Here is a 17,548-nt window from a genome sequence, read left to right on the forward strand (position 1 = left end):
CAGTGTTCATGTCGCACTCCCCATCAGAGCCCAGCCTGGGCCGGAAAAGTTAATGATCCAACCAACAGACCAAATTCAGTGATGAATCCTGGTCATGTGCCACCTGAGGCACATTGCATATACCCTATGAAGAAGACTGTTACTAGTTGCCATAACTTGTTGGGGTGAAGGATTGCAGCCAAGTGGACAAATAGTACAGAGCCTGATGCATAATGTGAAGAGGGAAAATTTTGGCCAAGAAAATCAGTAATAAAGCCTTACTCTTAAAATAAGTGCCATGTGATTTTAAATATCTATGCACAGATGACAGGACCTAGTTTTTTATGGTCTCTGAAAGGCCACACCAGTAAAATATATGGAGTTGACATTTCCTGTTGAAAGCTGTCCCAGGTATCTCAAACAGATAGGGTTTCCACCAAGTTAACCCTAGTGTAATACACCGTACATAGACTTCGCTAATCTGTGCTTGGTTTGCCTGTCTTTGAAAGATTATAATGAAAACTAATCATGTATTCTGATTTTTCTTTAAGAAAATTGGAGCTTTCAAAGCTTATTTTGTCTTACTGTTTTGAGGGCAGTCAGTTTTCACTGTGAATTGCTGAACTGTAAGGTAACAGAACAAATATATGTTCTGTTTCTAAATAAACAAATATATGTTCTGTTTCTAAATAAAGCTGTATATTAGGATGTCATACAAAATGCTTTAAATTTATTACAGCTCTTGCATGAAGCTTTGTAAAATGTTTTGTTAAACTGGCAACATGTTCAACGAAAACAGATTTAAAAATATCAAACACATTTGGAAGCCTGAATGTTACTTTTAAACTGAAGGCACAGTTCTCTTTTAATTTGTGTGAAATGCTGCAAGCCTTGACAATTTATGCTGCATATGTATTATGGGTAGAACCTAACGTATATCCAAATGTCTAGTTTGCCAGAAAATGGACGTGGACTAAGATATAAAACTAATTGGAGAGACAAGGTGGGTGAGATAATATCTTATATTGGGCTAACTTCTGTTGGTGAGGTTTCAACAGAAGTTGGTTCAATAAAGGATATTGCCTCACCCTCCTTGTCTCTCTATCCTGGGACTGACAGGGCTACAACAACACTGCACACATTAATTGATCACTTGTGTATAAGGATTTTGGAGTAAAAATGACTTAAACTACATTTGATGCAGTGAATAAGTTTGAAGCCAAGAACTGATTCACTGTTTCAGATATTTGGCTAGTTCTGTGAAATTTGAAACAATCTGAAGGGAAAATGAATAAAAAAATGTTTTTTCTAGTTAGTAAGGAGAATCCTTGCCTCCTTGACTGAGACAAGGTGTCTGCACAGTGGCTTTAGCAGCCTGTTTTGCATTGAAGCCTGCATTTGAACAGCACCAGAAAATAACCAACAGCTAAAAAATAGATCAGCTGTAGAGATTAATTTTGGACTAAATGCAGCGATATTAAATGTGCCTTAAGATTTAGAGGGAAGACCTATCTTTATTGATTGTAGTGTTGAGATGAATAATACTATTTCTCAGTAGTACCCTGTCCATCAATCTGCATATCTAGCTTGTTGTCTGCTTAATTATCATCTGAAATATAAGTATATACTCTGGGCATACAGGGTTTTGTTTTGTTTTTTTTCATTCTTTGATAAACAGAGAAAAATAGTAGCTATGGAAGCCAAGATTTTCAAAACAGGGTGCCTAAAGCTAGGCATTTAAATAAAGGGAGAGCAAGTCTCCCTTTTATTTTAAAAGCTGAAAAATTACACATGTATTTATTTTGTGTTCGTAGTAGAAGTGTGTAAGTACTAATACAATTCAGAATTACTAAATTGCATAGATGCTGAGAACCAAGAACAACATATGGCAGCATGTCAATCAACCACATAGACTTTTTGCAGTCTTTAAACTTGTGAGCAGGCAATACAAAAATACTCCAATGAGTGAATTAATCCCCTGTATATCAAATTGTTTAAATATCCCAGAGGAACAAATACCTTCAGTGTACCCATCAGGACATAAACAATATTAAAGGTGGTTGTTCATGGTTTTTAGTGCCATTAGATTTGTTAGTCTTTCACTCATGCTGTACTTAAAAATGTCAACATTTTAAATATTTTTAAGAGAAAATATGAATTGTTTATTCACTTCACCTAAGGATGATATATATTGCAAGTTGAAATCCTAAACCACTGTATTTGCTGGGTAATGTGAACCAAGGGCTTCTTATAGCATGAGGCTGCTTTACCTTAAAATACCATACTTACAGCACAGCCACAGAGGAGCATGCCTTTCTGGGTCAGCTTGTTGTTTTCAGAGAAGTGGAAGAAGTCATAGAAGCTGCAACCTATATGTGCGTTCTTATTTACAGGATATTCACTGTGGAGAAGATCTTCTATCCTACACGTGGCCAACTACATTCAGTTAACATAATGGAAGTGGCCTCTCTTTTTTGCCATCCAAGGGACATGTTTTCAATATCCCTTCCTTAATACATTCCTCAGTAATTGTGGATCCATCAATTTACAAACATAATGGTACTCATTTTCATAATGGGTAGTTGTGTTTGTATGTATTGCATCAGAGGAACCCTATGGGAAATTTGGTCCATAATGCTGAATGTGTACCTTTGCATATCCAAGGTCACTCAGTCTGCTAGGATACGTAAAGACTAGCCTGTAAACATCTACATTTTTTCATTTTATTAGTGATCATGTGCAAACCAGTAACAGAATTTAGTTTTTACTGTACTTCTGGAATGCAAGAATGTGGCCTTTCTTGAGGGGTCATTAACATAAACATGATTTCTTAGGCCTCTGTGATAGACTCTTACAACAGAAAATACTGTTCCACTTCCATTCGAACTAGAATTTATAAGACTGGGATAAAAGACATTGATGCCTGCTGGCACTTCAGTAGACAAGCTACTATAGGTGCTGTGGGAATGCTCTGTGGTTAAAGGATTTGGGGGAGGTGGTGTGTTCTAGTGTTCCCTTTGTCCTCCAAGTGACAGTTATGAAAACTGCTCATATAGGTGGCAATTCCAAGGTTTCTGGCTTCAGACTAAAAAGAATACTGGCTTGTGTATGCCCTCTCTAATGTCTAAAAAGCTAGTGCTGGAGAAATGGAAGGCATCAACATGTCCGTTCAGAGAAAACTTAGCTTAGGAACTTTTTGTCATTTGGCAGCCTATGAAATGGTTGTAAGCACAAGTTGTAACACTCAAATATTTTGAAAGCATATGGTCTTCATTCCTTGATATGTATGATGAATGATCTGTTATAATAAACTCTAAAGGTCTGCTTCACACTTCCATTCTGCATTCCCTTCATACACCCAATATTTCCATTCCTTCCTTTCCTTTTGTTCTCTTTCCCTGATAAGTCTTTCCTCCCAGAGGCCATGAAAACCTCTAATCTTACGTAGAAGAAGTGGCAGGATGTAGCTTTCCCTAATCATTTAGCTGAAATTAAGTTACCTGTATTTTTCATCACACTAGCCAATATTTGGCTGATACTTCAATGAAGGTTGTTTAAGTCTCGGGGCTGAAGAAAATGGAAGAAATCTTGTACAAACAGGTCCCATTATCAATTCATAAATTCAGAACTAATTAGAAAAACAGTCAGAATAGTGAAGTTTGCAAATTAGCCTATTTCCAGTAAGATTGATTTAGACAGCAGATTTCAGAGTAGCAGCCGTGTTAGTCTGTATCCCCACTCTGAACTCTAGGGTACAGATGTGGGGACCTGCATGAAAATCCCCCAAGCTTACTTTTACCAGCTTAGGTTAAAACTTCCCCAAGGTACAAACTATTTTACCCTTTGCCCTTGGACTTCCACTGCCACCACCAAACGTTTATCTGGGTTTATTGGGAAAGCCTTGTTTGGAAACTTCTTTCCCCCCAAAATCCTCCCAACCCTTGCATCCCACTTCCTGGGGAAGCTTTGGTAAAAATCCTCACCAATTTGCATAGGTGACTACAGACCCAAACCCTTGGATCTTAGAACAATGAAAAAAGCATTCAGTTCTTGACAAGAAACATTTTAATAGAAGAAACAGTAAAAAGAATCACCTCTGTAAAATCAGGATGGTAAATACCTTACAGGGTAATTTCTTTTTTAGACAGCAAAATAACCAAGATCTTACTGATTTTTATGTATTACTACAACAGGCTACTCATATAGATGAACATTTCTTGAATGAATCACTATGCCAAATACACGGAAACAGGTTTTCTTTCCATATAAGTTGCACAATTTTCTGTTCAAATTATGAAAGTAAAATTGTGGCATCTAAGCATCTCAGTAGGGCTATCCACAGAGCGAGGTGCCACTCAACATGAGTAATGTTGACCAAATCTGTTCCTTGGTTAGTTAGTGTTTTGAATGCAAGGTTTGTGATGAGGTGGGCACAATAAATATGGATTTTTTAATATGAAATGTTTTATATAACAATAATTTGCTTTATTTTTAAAACCATTTTCAGATACAGATTTTGGAAACCAGTTATTAAAGAAAGTATATCTCTGTAATTTCCACGTGCAGTCGTTCAAAATCTTTTGGATCTGACAATTAGTAGAATGGAAAAACAATGTATGTTTGTGCTTCTTTGTTTCTCTCTCGTTATTCCTGGTTATCACTGGAGTAGGATTTAGTTCAACAAGCATGTATGTTTTTTGTAGATTTTATTGATCAAGTAGTTCCTATCTGAAGCATTGCAAAATAAGGAATATTTGTTTTAAAGATACATGGCATTGGGCCATTGATTATTACAACAGCAAGAGATGTGAGGGTAGCATTGTGTGTACATGCAGTTTGTGTTCCATACACAAGTGTATGTGAATCTCACTCAGTAACAGCAATTCTCAAACATGTATGGCTGTTGAGGGGTATAGGGCATGTAACTATTGCTATCTCACTGAGAAAAAGGTGTGGTCTGGTTTTTTGTTCTTTTGTTTTTTGTTTTTTTGTTTTTTTTTACAGTAACATCTGGATACTTTTGATCTTTTTTGCCTCATCAACTTTCTTGGTCCCCCCCCTTGACCTCTTTTCATCCTTAGAATCTACTACTTTGAGTCTTATCGGTCAGCTGCCTACACTTCTTAGATCACAAGATACATTGTACCAGCTGCTACAATACTTCAAAGTAGGGGTGCACTAACTGGGGTAAATGGTTTCTGGTTTTCGTCTGTATTTCAATCTGATTAAATACATCATCTGTGGGTTGCCTGTTATACCGGTACTTTCTCTTGCTGGAAATTAGTGCAGGCTTATCCAGTCAAAGATTGCTTTAAAGAGTCCCCTTAGTCTGCCTCAGTCTGTGTGAATCTATGAATCATTTTATGAAAATATTGGATTGAGTTTCAGGTTTCTAGACTCTGCTGGTGCATTAAGTCCTTTGTGGTATTGGCAGGGGAGAAGGGGGGAATCTTTGTTTAGCCGGAAAAATGCGAAAAGCGTCAAATCCAGATGTTCTGAGAGACTCCAGACAGGCTTTTGGTACAGTTTCAGGAGGACAAAATGAAAAAGGCCAATCTGACTACTGCATACATGACTTCCATTTAGCCTTTTAGTCATGAGGGCAATCAGAAGACAAGGTGATAAGGAATTGATGGAACATATTATTTGCATGCATGCTCTCTTCCATACAGATATACACACACAAAATGTAACCTGGATTTGTGTTGGAAATGGCCCACCTTGATTATCATACACATTGTAAGGAGAGTGGTCACTTTAGATAAGCTATTACCAGCAGGAGAGTGGGGTGGGAGGAGGTATTTTTTTCATGCTTTGTGTGTATATAATAAGATCTTCTAAACTTTCCACAGTATGCATCCCATGAAGTGAGCTGTAGCTCACGAAAGCTTATGCTCAAATAAATTGGTTAGTCTCTAAGGTGCCACAAGTCCTCCTTTTCTTAATGTATGTTGGGTTTGTAGGTTATGAATAAATTGTTTGTGAGAAAATGTTACCTTGCTTTCAAAGCAGAATTATGAACTATGTTAACAAATAGTGCTTTAACTTAATCTTAGTGCAATCTTGTCTGCTTGGTTTGTAGTATAATACTTGAGTGTTTTGTCATTCAGAATTAGTACAGACTGACCTGAGACACACCTCTGTCCTCAAGGTTTTGGCTTCAGTCTGAACAAGTTTGAGCAACCTTCTTAAAAGGAAACAACTATTTGAAGAATAAGCTTTCGTGAGCTACAGCTCACTTCTTCGGATGCTGTAGCTCACAAAAGCTTATGCTCAAATAAATTTGTTAGTCTCTACGGTGCCACAAGTACTCCTTTTCTTTTTGCTAATACAGACTAACACGGCTGCTACTCTGAAACCTATTTGAAGAATGTCAGAAAAGAGTAAAAGTACAGACTGGACTGGGGAAGTGAGGCTCTTGTGTGAAGAATAAAGCATGAACCATTGGATGAGCCCATGTCTGTTTGTTTCGCTCTTTCCTTTTTATTGTGGTGTTCTGTTAATGGTTATATTTATATCCTCTGCATTTATTCAAAAGGGGCTTCATTGTAATTAGTTTGGTGCTTGGGAAACAAATGTATTAACTCTTTGAGCTCAGGAATTGAATTTTCTTAGCTCAAAGTTAATGAACATTATGTTCTCTCTGTGTGATGCTTTTGCCATGAACAGAAAAGGAACGGAGTCTTAGAACTTAGTAAGTAATCTAGCTAGATATGCGTTAGATTCTGATTCCTTTAAATGGCTGAGAAAATAATCTGTGCTGAGTGGGATGTAGATTCCTGTTTTTGTGTCTTTTTGTCACTTAAGGTTTTGCCTAGAGGGATTCTCTGTGTTTTGAATCTGATTACCCTGTAAGGTATTTCCCATCCTGATGTTACAGAGGTAATTCTTTTGCTTTTTGATTGTTCTTAAGATCCAAGGGTTTGGGTCTGTGTTCACCTATGCAAATTGGGGAGGATTTTTATCAAGCCTTCCCCAGGAAAGGGGGTGTAAGGTTTGGGAGGATTTTGGGGGGAAAGACGTTTCCAAGTGGGCTCTTTCCCTGTTATATATTTGTTAGATGCTTGGTGGCGGCAGCAATAAAGTCCAAGGGCAAAAGGTAAAAGTTTGTACCTTGGGGAAGTTTTAACCTAAGCTGGTAAAAATTAGCTTAGGGGTTTTTCATGCAGGTCCCCGCATCTGTACCCTAGAGTTCAGAGTGGGGAAGGAACCTTGACAACATATATGCATGTTCATTGGGAGCAGCCAGCCTGAAAAGATTTAACAGCTCTTTCCCCTTTTTTAAAGGAAATTGCTGTAAGGCAGCTCTACTCTCTCATCATTACTGTGCAACTTTTATTCACTGGAGCACATTTAGGGACAGAATCTCCCCTGCCCTTATCCATGCTGAGTGGCACCTTACTTTGAAGGTACTCCATGGGAAGCTGAGTACAAATTAATCATTATGGTATTTGAGCACCGCGGTAGGGCTTTCCACAGAGTGAAGTGCTACTCAACGTGAGTAAGATTGGCAGAATCTGTTCCTTAGTTTGTTAGTATTTGAATGCAAGGTCTGTGATGAGGTGGGCACCATAAATAGTGATTTTTAATATGAAATGTTTTATATAAAAATAATTTACTTTATTTTTATTTTTAAAACCTTTTTCAGATACAGATTTGGAAACCAGTTATTAAAGAAAGTATATCTCTGTAATTTCCACATGCAGTCCCATTCAAAACCTTTTGGATTTGACAATTAATAGAATGGAAATTGTCAGTATCAAAGTTTAATAAAGAAACCACTTTTTCCTTGTTTGGATTTTCATAGGCTTCTGTCACTTCTGCACAGATGTTATAGTCGACCTAACAAAATATAAAAGTTGGACTTCAACTGACTGATTACACTGCATAGACCATTAGGCAATAACTTATAGAAAGAAAAATATGTTTAGAATTTAACTCTGTCTTTCTCAAGCAATTACAGATGATCTCTATTTGAGAACAGACGTGCAGATTTTTTAAAATTGATTATTTTTGAGTATATTTAAATGAGAAAACAAAAATATTAACTTTCAGACTTATGGTCTTTTTCCTGCACATAAGGATACTGTTACAGATGTTTGTGATTATAATCTTTGCAAACAATTGTCAGAAAAATTCATCTGATTTCCAAAGACTGCAGAACAGCAGATGTAGATTTAAGTTTCAAACAGTATTCTTAATCACTTACATATGGACACAAACACAAACAGAACTTGAAGCTCAGTGGGAAGTGACTGGATGCTTTGTTAGGCTGGCTTACAGTAGAGAGATGCATTTTCATTTGTCTGCCTTTCTCTCATAGCCCTTTTAAAAGGAGAGCTAATGAAAGAACAAGAAAGAGGCCTATTTTAATTAGATATTTGACTCTTTCCGGAAATCAAAAGGCTTAGGGACCACCTAAGATGGTTGAAGGTTTAACCTGATAGATTTCTTCACCTCTCTTCCTTTTGATAGTTTATCAACACTAAAAAGAATATTGGAGAATAGAGTAGTTCCATGTCAGCAGCCCATTTTCAAGGCAACGATTAGCAATAGCCAGCTTTGCCTGTAAGAGGTTTTAAACTACAGTACAGCTACTGGACGGTAATCCTGTAGATAAGCACTGAAAATTTGCTCTGGTCCAATGTAGAAACTCGGAGCTTATTAGAAAATCCTTTAGAAAGCTAGTTTTGTGCAAGTGTTTCAGCAGTGTCCATAAATTGGGGGAGGGGAATGGAATTCAGTGGCTCTTGAGCTCACAATTGTGGGATGATTGTCAAAAAAAATTGTGGCAGAGTTGCAGACAAGCCATGGAAAATTGCAGATTATTTTTATTTTTTATTGCTTTTCCACGATTTTCTGCAGCCACTGCATTTTGGATATTTCAGATCCACATACTAATCAGATCCAATCAAGCCTATTTCTAGGTCTAGAGAGAGCAGCTCAAAGTATAGCACCGATGCAAAAAAGTATTCAAGTGCAGTCAGGGCTAGCACTGCCTTTATGCAAGAAGTTTTTGCACTGGTGCCTTTAATTCAAAGGTAAGTATCGGATACTGACGATTCCATCATTTAATGATTCCATCATTTAAAACTTGAAAAAAAGTAGCTGGGTCATAGCATAGCAGCCAATTCTGTTAGCTTTGGTGGTTTGATGGATCACTTTGATGATTACTTGTTCTGTTCATCCCCTCTGAAGAACCTGGCATTGGCCTCTTTGGAAGACAGGCTACTGGATTAGATGGACCAGTATAGCCGTTCTTATGTTTTTATGTTACAACCACAATTATGTCTGTTTTTATGTTACAGCCAGCTTATTACTGATTGATTAGCAAGTCTTGAAAAAGCTATTTGATCTGCAGAATGAGGAGACCTATACTACAAATTGCTATATAATTTAAGCTTTAATTTGAAGATTAAGTGTCTAGCTCTTACCCTTCAAAATATCTTCACAATCATATGATCCAAATAAAAACTGGTGAAGCAGTGTCTTCATGAGTCTGCAGAGAAAAACCTAGTGCCTCTGCAACTGCTTAGCTTTGACAAGCTGTGACTGAGTAAAATTGATACGCTTCTAGTCTGGTTCACTACCACTATTCAGAACCTTGTGGGAAGTACTGAAATTGTCAAAATTCATGTCAGTTCTATGTCACTTCTTGGGGGATCTGTGAGCAGCAGCAGGGTCTGCATTTCTAGTTATTTCAGGTCAGTAACAATGGAAGAGCACCCCAAAAATGGAGGCTGGGGGGATGAAAAGAGTGAAAGTGATGGACCTCTTTCCCCCTCCATCACATGCCACCTCAATACCTTTCTGGAACTTTGGGACTTTTCAGGAGAGAACAGAGACAGAAAACTCTTCTCCCTTCTAGTAGTTAGAGCACTGAACTTCAAAATTTGAACCCTGCTAGTGAGAGGCTGATATGAAATATAGAGTTACAAATCAGAGTCCAGAGAGAGCACCCTCATAGAACTGAGTACTTTCCCTTTCCTAGCAGCTTGGATGACAGGGGTGCCTGGCTTCTCACAATGATGTTGACCTGAGACCTTACTGATGGTCCGTCCTTACCCTGACTCTCTACCCTACATTTTCATTTTTTTTTTTTTTTGTATTTATTTCTAGCTATTTGGTTTAGCCTTCTGGCAAGCAGGTGTCTCGTGAACTTTTCAAACCTTGACGATGCCAATTCAAATTTACAAAGGTAAAAACATAGCAAAAACACTACTGGGGGAAAGGAACTAACCTTTTTTTTCTGAGCCTGAAAACATATTGATGAACAAGAGTAATAGACCCTGTTTATAATGTGGCCATCTGTAGAAAGAATACCTTTTCAGCTTTGTAAGAGACATTGAGAAACTGTCAGACTCAAGTTACCTTAGCGTTTGCCAGTTGAGGATAAGCCAACAGCTGTACTTTGCATTCACTCCCCGCAGGAATTACAACAAGGAGAAGATTTCAAAGAATTAAAAACAGCATTTCCATTAGGCTTTAAAAATTTGGGGTCAGACAAACATCCTTTTTTGGGTTTCAATGAAAAATGCCAGGAGACCAAGGGTGATCTCCTCATGATTTCCTACATGGCATAGTGTACCGCAGAACTTCCCTTTTTTAATTAATTTTTTTTAGGTGGTGGATTTTCCTCTTTGAAAAAAATGTTTCAACATTAGTTGCTCTAGTTCCTAGGGTTCATTGATTAATTGTTCCTGTCAAGCTGTCTGGAATAGCTCATGACTATGAGTGCCAACCTCAGGGCAGACTGTCAGGAAGCAGAGCACAAACACCAAACTGGTTGTGAGGTCTATACTTAGATTTTTCCAACCAAGTACCAAGAGTGAACTTCTCAAGCACTATAGTAGCCTAACCATGGAGTCACAGACAGTCCCCTTGTGCACTGCAGTCTGTTGCCACCTAGGCAAACTTGCCTTTGTTATAGATGGTCTCTTACGCCAAAAATCACAACTATATTCAGGTTACTTCCAGTCCCAAAGAACCAGTAACTGACCCCGGATAAATTGTACCTTAGATCTCTCACCAAAGACAATGCTTGTAGCCAAGCCTAAAAGTTTATTAACCAGGAAAAAGAAATGAGTCTTATGTACCAGGCAGGTTAAAGCAGTTAAACATACACACACAAGTGAGCTACAATCTTCAGTTTCAAAAAGTAATAGAAGCTGCTGTAATGTACAAGCTCAGTGTGTCCTTTAGGGCTAACCCAAGCTAAGCCCTTTGGGGATCCCTTGCTTACGTTGAGAAATGTTGCCCTCTCAAATTCCAAGCAGCACAGTGATACAGATCCTTCTGTTCAGGGATTTTTATTCCTTTCCCCAGAGTCCAAACTGTGATGGGCCAAGGTTGGGGTGTCCTTATTCAATGGAAACACCATTAGTCTGTCACGTTGAAATTTTGAATCTCTATGGTTGGCCTACACCATGCTAGTTCAGCTTTCCCACAGGAGAATAAGGAGAACCAACAGTATTTTTAAAGAGTTAATATTAATTCGGGAAAAGCAGAGAAAAGTCAGTCTTGGTGGTCTATTTTCCCTCTCTGTCTGGAGAATTTACATGTGCAGCTCTCCTGTATTTGTCTGTCTCTGTATGTATTTATATGGTGACTATAGTAACTGGAACAACTGTTTTGGGCAGTGGAAAAAGAGAAGTAGAAATTCAGGGAAAATAAAACTTTTTCACCAGGAATTCATTATGTTGTAAGAAATTAGTTGCCATTTTTACAGAACTTAATTAGATGAATTTAAACAAATGTATTTCCAATTATATTATTTGACATGATGAGACTTCGGCAAAGAACTGAAGCATGCTGTCACAGCTTTCAAACAGGACTCTTTATTTTTTATCTACTTTGCTACTTTATCTATTGTTTACTTTGACTATCTGCTTTACAAAGCTGATGACAAAGAGCCAATAAAACACAAAGATTTTCTTTATTGAATTACCAGAACAGACTGTGTAATTTTCTGAAAATGAAGACGATCGTCTTTAGCAGTGTTTAAACAAACTGCTCCAGAGTCAGCCTAGAATGACAAAAATTGAAAAGGCAAAAGAAAAGGGTCTTTGTGGTGCACAAAACCACCGTTGACACATTTCTTAGAGGCTGTTGAATTCCCACTGTCCCTGGGGTTGGCTATTTCACAATCTGCAAAACTGAGTACAATTTTAACTCCTACCAAACAGTGGCAAACTCATTTTACCTTCCTCTGGCTGGCATAAAAGAAGTTTGTAAGCCTCTGTTAGAAGGGCAGATTGGATGAGAGATGGGGTTGCTCATGATTTCCAGAGTTCTTTGAAAACTGTGGGAGGTTTTCTACAGATAGGGAAACTAGAGAGAGAAAACTGAATAAGGTTTTTATTTTTGATTAAATGTAACCATAATATTTTACTGATATTTTACATACCAATGAAAGGCCTTTAGTTTTTCTCAGTACCTCTATTTCTTTTTTCTTAATTTTGCATTACATTTTTTAGAAAATTATAGTTAGTGCAGCAACTCTTGTATCTTTTATTTGAAATAGATAATAAATTATCCTTTCTTTAGAATTTGAAATTAATATATATTTTAATTTGCTCCTTGTATTTTCTGTCAGTGAGAGCTGAACAGACCATTTCTCCCTTACTGATCACATCCCAGGCAGTGTTGTATATGCAGCTTCTGCAACTTTATAAGAAATTGCTATGATGATTCTAATATGCTGTAAAGCCCTTTAAAGCTTATTAATCTTTTTGTTTAATGTTCCATTTAGACTCTTTGCCCCAAAAGCTACCTCTTCTCCACCAAGACTTTGACCACAGCACCTGCAGCAGTTCCAGCCATCGGTGAACTCTTTAAAAAGTGACCTTGGCTCTAGAGTAAAGACTCCTACGGGACACTATGGAGATCCCTGCTTTAACTTTGTTACATTTTAGATGGGCTGTGGGAGGAGTGGATGAATTTTTTATGCTTTGTTCTCTTCTACATGTTCAGGAGTAGGGAGCTGGGGGAGGATTGTTTGTATGGGTTGAAATCTTGTCTCCACTGAAGTCAATGAGAGTTTTGCTGTTGATGTAAGTGGGGCAAAGATTTCACCCATAATGTGAGAATGAGTCAGGAACTGTGTGTGTCAGATTAATGATTTTGGATTCAGATTGAACTTTTTCAAAATGGTATATGGCCACTTATTAAACCAATAAAATAAAAACCAGTATCTTATTAAAGGGGAAAAGGCAAAATGCCACATTTATTGTGAATACAGAAAGAAACATAGTAAGCAGTTAGTTATAGCTATAACATTCCATTCAATTTCATATTTATTCTCTCTCTCTCTCACACACCCACCCACCCACCCTTAGAGTTGCTCATGCCAAGCCGGTGGCCTGGACATGAAGAGGGAGCAGGGCCTTGTCAGATGCTCATCTGATGCTCCTGGAAGTTGGTTTGCAGAATCAGACCCCAAAGTTCTCACTTTTTAGAGTCTATTTTTATAGGAATTTCTTCCTATGCCAGTCTATGGGAATTGCTTCATCATGCTGTTGCTGAATCAATCAGCAGAGGGCACATTCCTAATGGCTCTGTGCTGCCAGATGTTATCTTTTTCTTTGGTTCTCCCATCCTTGAGGCTGTTGGGTGGATTCCAGTCTGCCCTCGGTTATTTCCACTTGATGCCCTCTTCAGCTGATGGACACTGCATTCGTAGGCTGGCACCTCCCTGATCATTGTTATTACCCACACCAAGCATCCATCCACATACATCCTCTATCTCTATTTTAATCACAATTGTTAACAAAGCGAGATGAATACAACAAAAGGGTGGGGAGTCTCTGGGTGCTGTTTCTGTTGTTACAGAGTATTGCTTTGAGTCTCTCTCTGTGTGAGTAGTTGTTACAAAGAATTGCTTTGAGAACAGACTCTGTCTTAGAATGTACTAACACAATTAGCAGCTTGCAAGTTTCACACAGAGAGGGAGAGAAACAGCACCAAAAACCAAGAGACCTCTTAATTAGTAATACCTTGGAATTTAAACTATGGGGAATCAAACTCATTTGTGATTTTAATACAGAACTTCTTTAATATGATCCAACACTCACCCAAGTGACTAACCAAAAAAAAAAAGTGGAGGGGGGTGACAGGAGACTACAATCCCTTATCTTCTAAATAATACAAGTGTAAATTCGTCCAATTTCAAATGTATTCTCACACAGGATTAACAAAATTATAGTAATGAATCTTTCATCTCTCTCTCTTCCTCCCGCCCCCCCACCCCCAACTCCACACTAATTGGGGCCACATCAAAAGCCAGGAGAGTCCCATGTGCTCTCATTGAAACTAAAGCAGACATTTTGACGTCAGCATGTGTTCCAGTTTTTTTAAACAGTTCTCATGGCATTTAAAGTAGGTCTGTTAATACTGTGAATAGTTTATCTAAATTGTAGCCATTTTTTTCCTGTACATAATTTGTCCATGAATAGACTTTGATTTTTATACGTCTATTTGTTCTTTGTAATGGTTTGAACAGTTTATGTGAACAAATAGCCTATAACTTGTTTAAATGGTTCACTTACATGGTTTGTGCTATTTGTGGTCACATGGTATTGTTTCTGCTCCCTGATGGGATGACTGAAACGTTAACAGCAAAATAATAAATAGTGAATATATTTTTCCACCCCTGCGCACAGATACAGGGGTGAATACAGATATTTGTATGAGCACAGTTTTCAGGGACAAAAATGTGTTCATCCAAGTAGAAAGAGGGGCATGTACCAAAGTGAGACTGAACAGCTGTTCTGAATGTGAACAAACATTATGAATAGCATTTTGCAATATTTACCCAGCTTTACTGAAGTAAACCATAATGTCTACCAGGAGAGTATAAATGATTCTAGTTGTCTCATTCTAGGAAGGGACAAATTGAAATTCAAATTCAAGTTGCAGTGGGGGAGGTTTAGATTGGATATTAGGAAAAACTTTTTCACTAAGAGGGTGGTGAAACACTGGAATGCGTTACCTAGGGAGGTGGTAGAATCTCCTTCCTTAGAGGTTTTTAAGGTCAGGCTTGACAAAGCCCTGGCTGGGATGATTTAACTGGGAATTGGTCCTGCTTTGAGCAGGGGGTTGGACTAGATGACCTTCTGGGGTCCCTTCCAACCCTGATATTCTATGATTCTATGATTCTATGAAAGGGGAATAGTTGGAATGGCAGTATGTTCTAGTGGTTACAGCACAGGCTAGGCCTTAGGAGACTTGGGTTCTATTCCTGGCTCTGTCCCTGCCCTGCTGGTGACATTAGGCAAATCATTTAATCTCCATTTCCCTATCTATAACATGGGGCTAAAGAGACTGACCTTTGTAATGTGCTTTGAGATCTACAGATGAAAAACTCTATAAGAGCTAGGTATTCTTTATTGCTAAAAATATGAAGAGAACTCTTGCAGCAGTTATTCCTTAGTAGATTTGTTTGTATCTGAAGTCCTCAGAGCCATGATGGTATGGAGACTGAGCTTGAATTAGGAAATTCTCCATTATTTCTCAGTTATACAGTATTGTTTCCAAGAAACATCCAATGTTGTAACTATAGTGTATAAATTGGAGGATAGTCACAAAGTCTTGGTCACTGTAACATGCATTCTGAGCTGTATTATTAGCTTTTGGTCCAAGTATTTGTTATGATTGTGTTAAACTAGTTAGTTGTAGTGTTTTTTTGTTGTGTTGCAGATTTGCTTTTTGGGGTCACACTTACTGCACTCTGATACCGTATTTATAATTTTGCAAAACCATTATGAAGCACTGATAGGCTAGCTTGAAGATTGAGACCTGTAACTCCTGTATGTTTAATTTGTGGTAACTTTATTTTTGCAACTTACTTTTATTTATACTTATAAAATTGGAGATTTCAAAGCTTTGAATAGGAGAAGAATAATTATATGGAAATTGAACAAGTCTGGAATTTATGCTTAAGATATTATCCTTGTTGAGTTTATGTTGTTTTCCTAGCTGCATGTAAAGCCTTGAAACTGCGCCTTCGATGACTAAAGATTTCTGAGAATCTAACAGATTGTTTATGACTTATTAACTCAGCCTCCAACAATATGATTTTGGTTATGTTTGTCATGTATTAATGCTTTCAAAGCCATGGGCATTGCCTCTGCATGGGTATTCGCTGCAGTTGTTGGATGTCTGCAAAGTGATAACGTGCACTTAGTTTTGCATTTAGCTGTTGAATAGGTAGGTATGTTCATATCTGTGGACTGGGGTTTTGGGGAAAAAAGTGCTCATAGTATCTCTGATTTTCCCTCTGCTTAATACTTTAGCATTGTCCCCCTTTTGCTTTCCACTTCTTTTTATTAATTTCTATTAAATGTATATGCTCCTAGATTTTTGTAACTGATTATAGCTTTTGTTGTCATCAACAAACTGGTGAATATTAACTAAAGGGATTAATTATGAAAATTATTTTAAAACGAGCAAACTTTTCTTCTTAAATCCTAGGTATTATAACTGCAGAATTATAGCAATATGACCTAATGTGAGTACATGTAGTTATTAGCAGTTGCAGATTGACTGCACTGAACACTTCTGGCCACAGAACATATAAACCATGGACACGGTATTCACGTAAACTTCGTCATGCTTTTTGTTAAAAAACTTAGCAGCAAAGGTTTTAATTAGTGACATCTGGGATGGAAGTTTTTGTGTGTAATATAGGTGCCTGCTTACTGAATAGGACAAGAGTTATTTCCCAGAACCATCCAGGGTCCCATGTTAACATTCTTAACAGTGAATAGATTTTCTTTGTGTTCTTTTCTGTTAATTTAGAATGTGTCTCTGTTGCAGTTTACCATTTAGTATATCCTCTGCTCTGCCAATAGGCAGCTAATAGAAAGTAAAAAGAAAAGGAGCACTTGTGGCACCTTACAGACTAACCAATTTATTTGAGCATAAGCTTTTGTGAGCTACAGCTCACTTCATCGGATGCATACTGTGGAAAGTATAGAAGATCTTTTTATACACACAAAGCATGAAAAAATGGGTGTTTACCACTACAAAAGGTTTTCTCTCCCCCCACCCCACTCTCCTGCTGGTAATAGCTTATCTAAAGTGATCACTCTCCTTACAATGTGTATGATAAATCAAGGTGGGCCATTTCCAGCACAAATCCAGGGTTAACAAGAACGTCTGGGGGGGGGGGGCGGTAGGAAAAAACAAGGGGAAATAGGTTACCTTGCATAATGACTTAGCCACTCCCAATCTCTATTCAAGCCTAAGTTAATTGTATCCAATTTGCAAATGAATTCCAGTTCAACAGTCTCTCGCTGGAGTCTGGTTTTGAAGTTTTTTTTGTTGTAATCTCTGTGGATTAGTATGTTGTTCAGAGGTGTGTTGGAAATATTCCTTGAGTTGGAGACGTTGAAAATAGGATTCTAGGTCACCACAGAACTGTATCATGTTCGTGGGGGTGGAGGGGCAGAAGGAGAGGCCCCGCAGTAACCTGTTTTCCCCTTGTTTTTTCCTCCCCCCTCGCCCCCCAGACGTTCTTGTTAAACCCTGGATTTGTGCTGGAAATGGCCCAACTTGATTATCATACACA

The 17,548-nt window shown here is 37.9% G+C and overlaps 1 protein-coding gene across 6 annotated transcripts in view; it reads left to right on the forward strand.

The window, feature by feature from the left end:
* LHFPL2 (LHFPL tetraspan subfamily member 2) overlaps positions 1-17,548 on the forward strand; it is a 195,017-nt gene that overhangs the window by 65,025 nt on the left and 112,444 nt on the right. The window lies entirely within an intron of this gene.

This window comes from Lepidochelys kempii, chromosome 5, assembly GCF_965140265.1.
Source record: "Lepidochelys kempii isolate rLepKem1 chromosome 5, rLepKem1.hap2, whole genome shotgun sequence".
Taxonomy (NCBI): Eukaryota; Metazoa; Chordata; order Testudines; family Cheloniidae; genus Lepidochelys; species Lepidochelys kempii.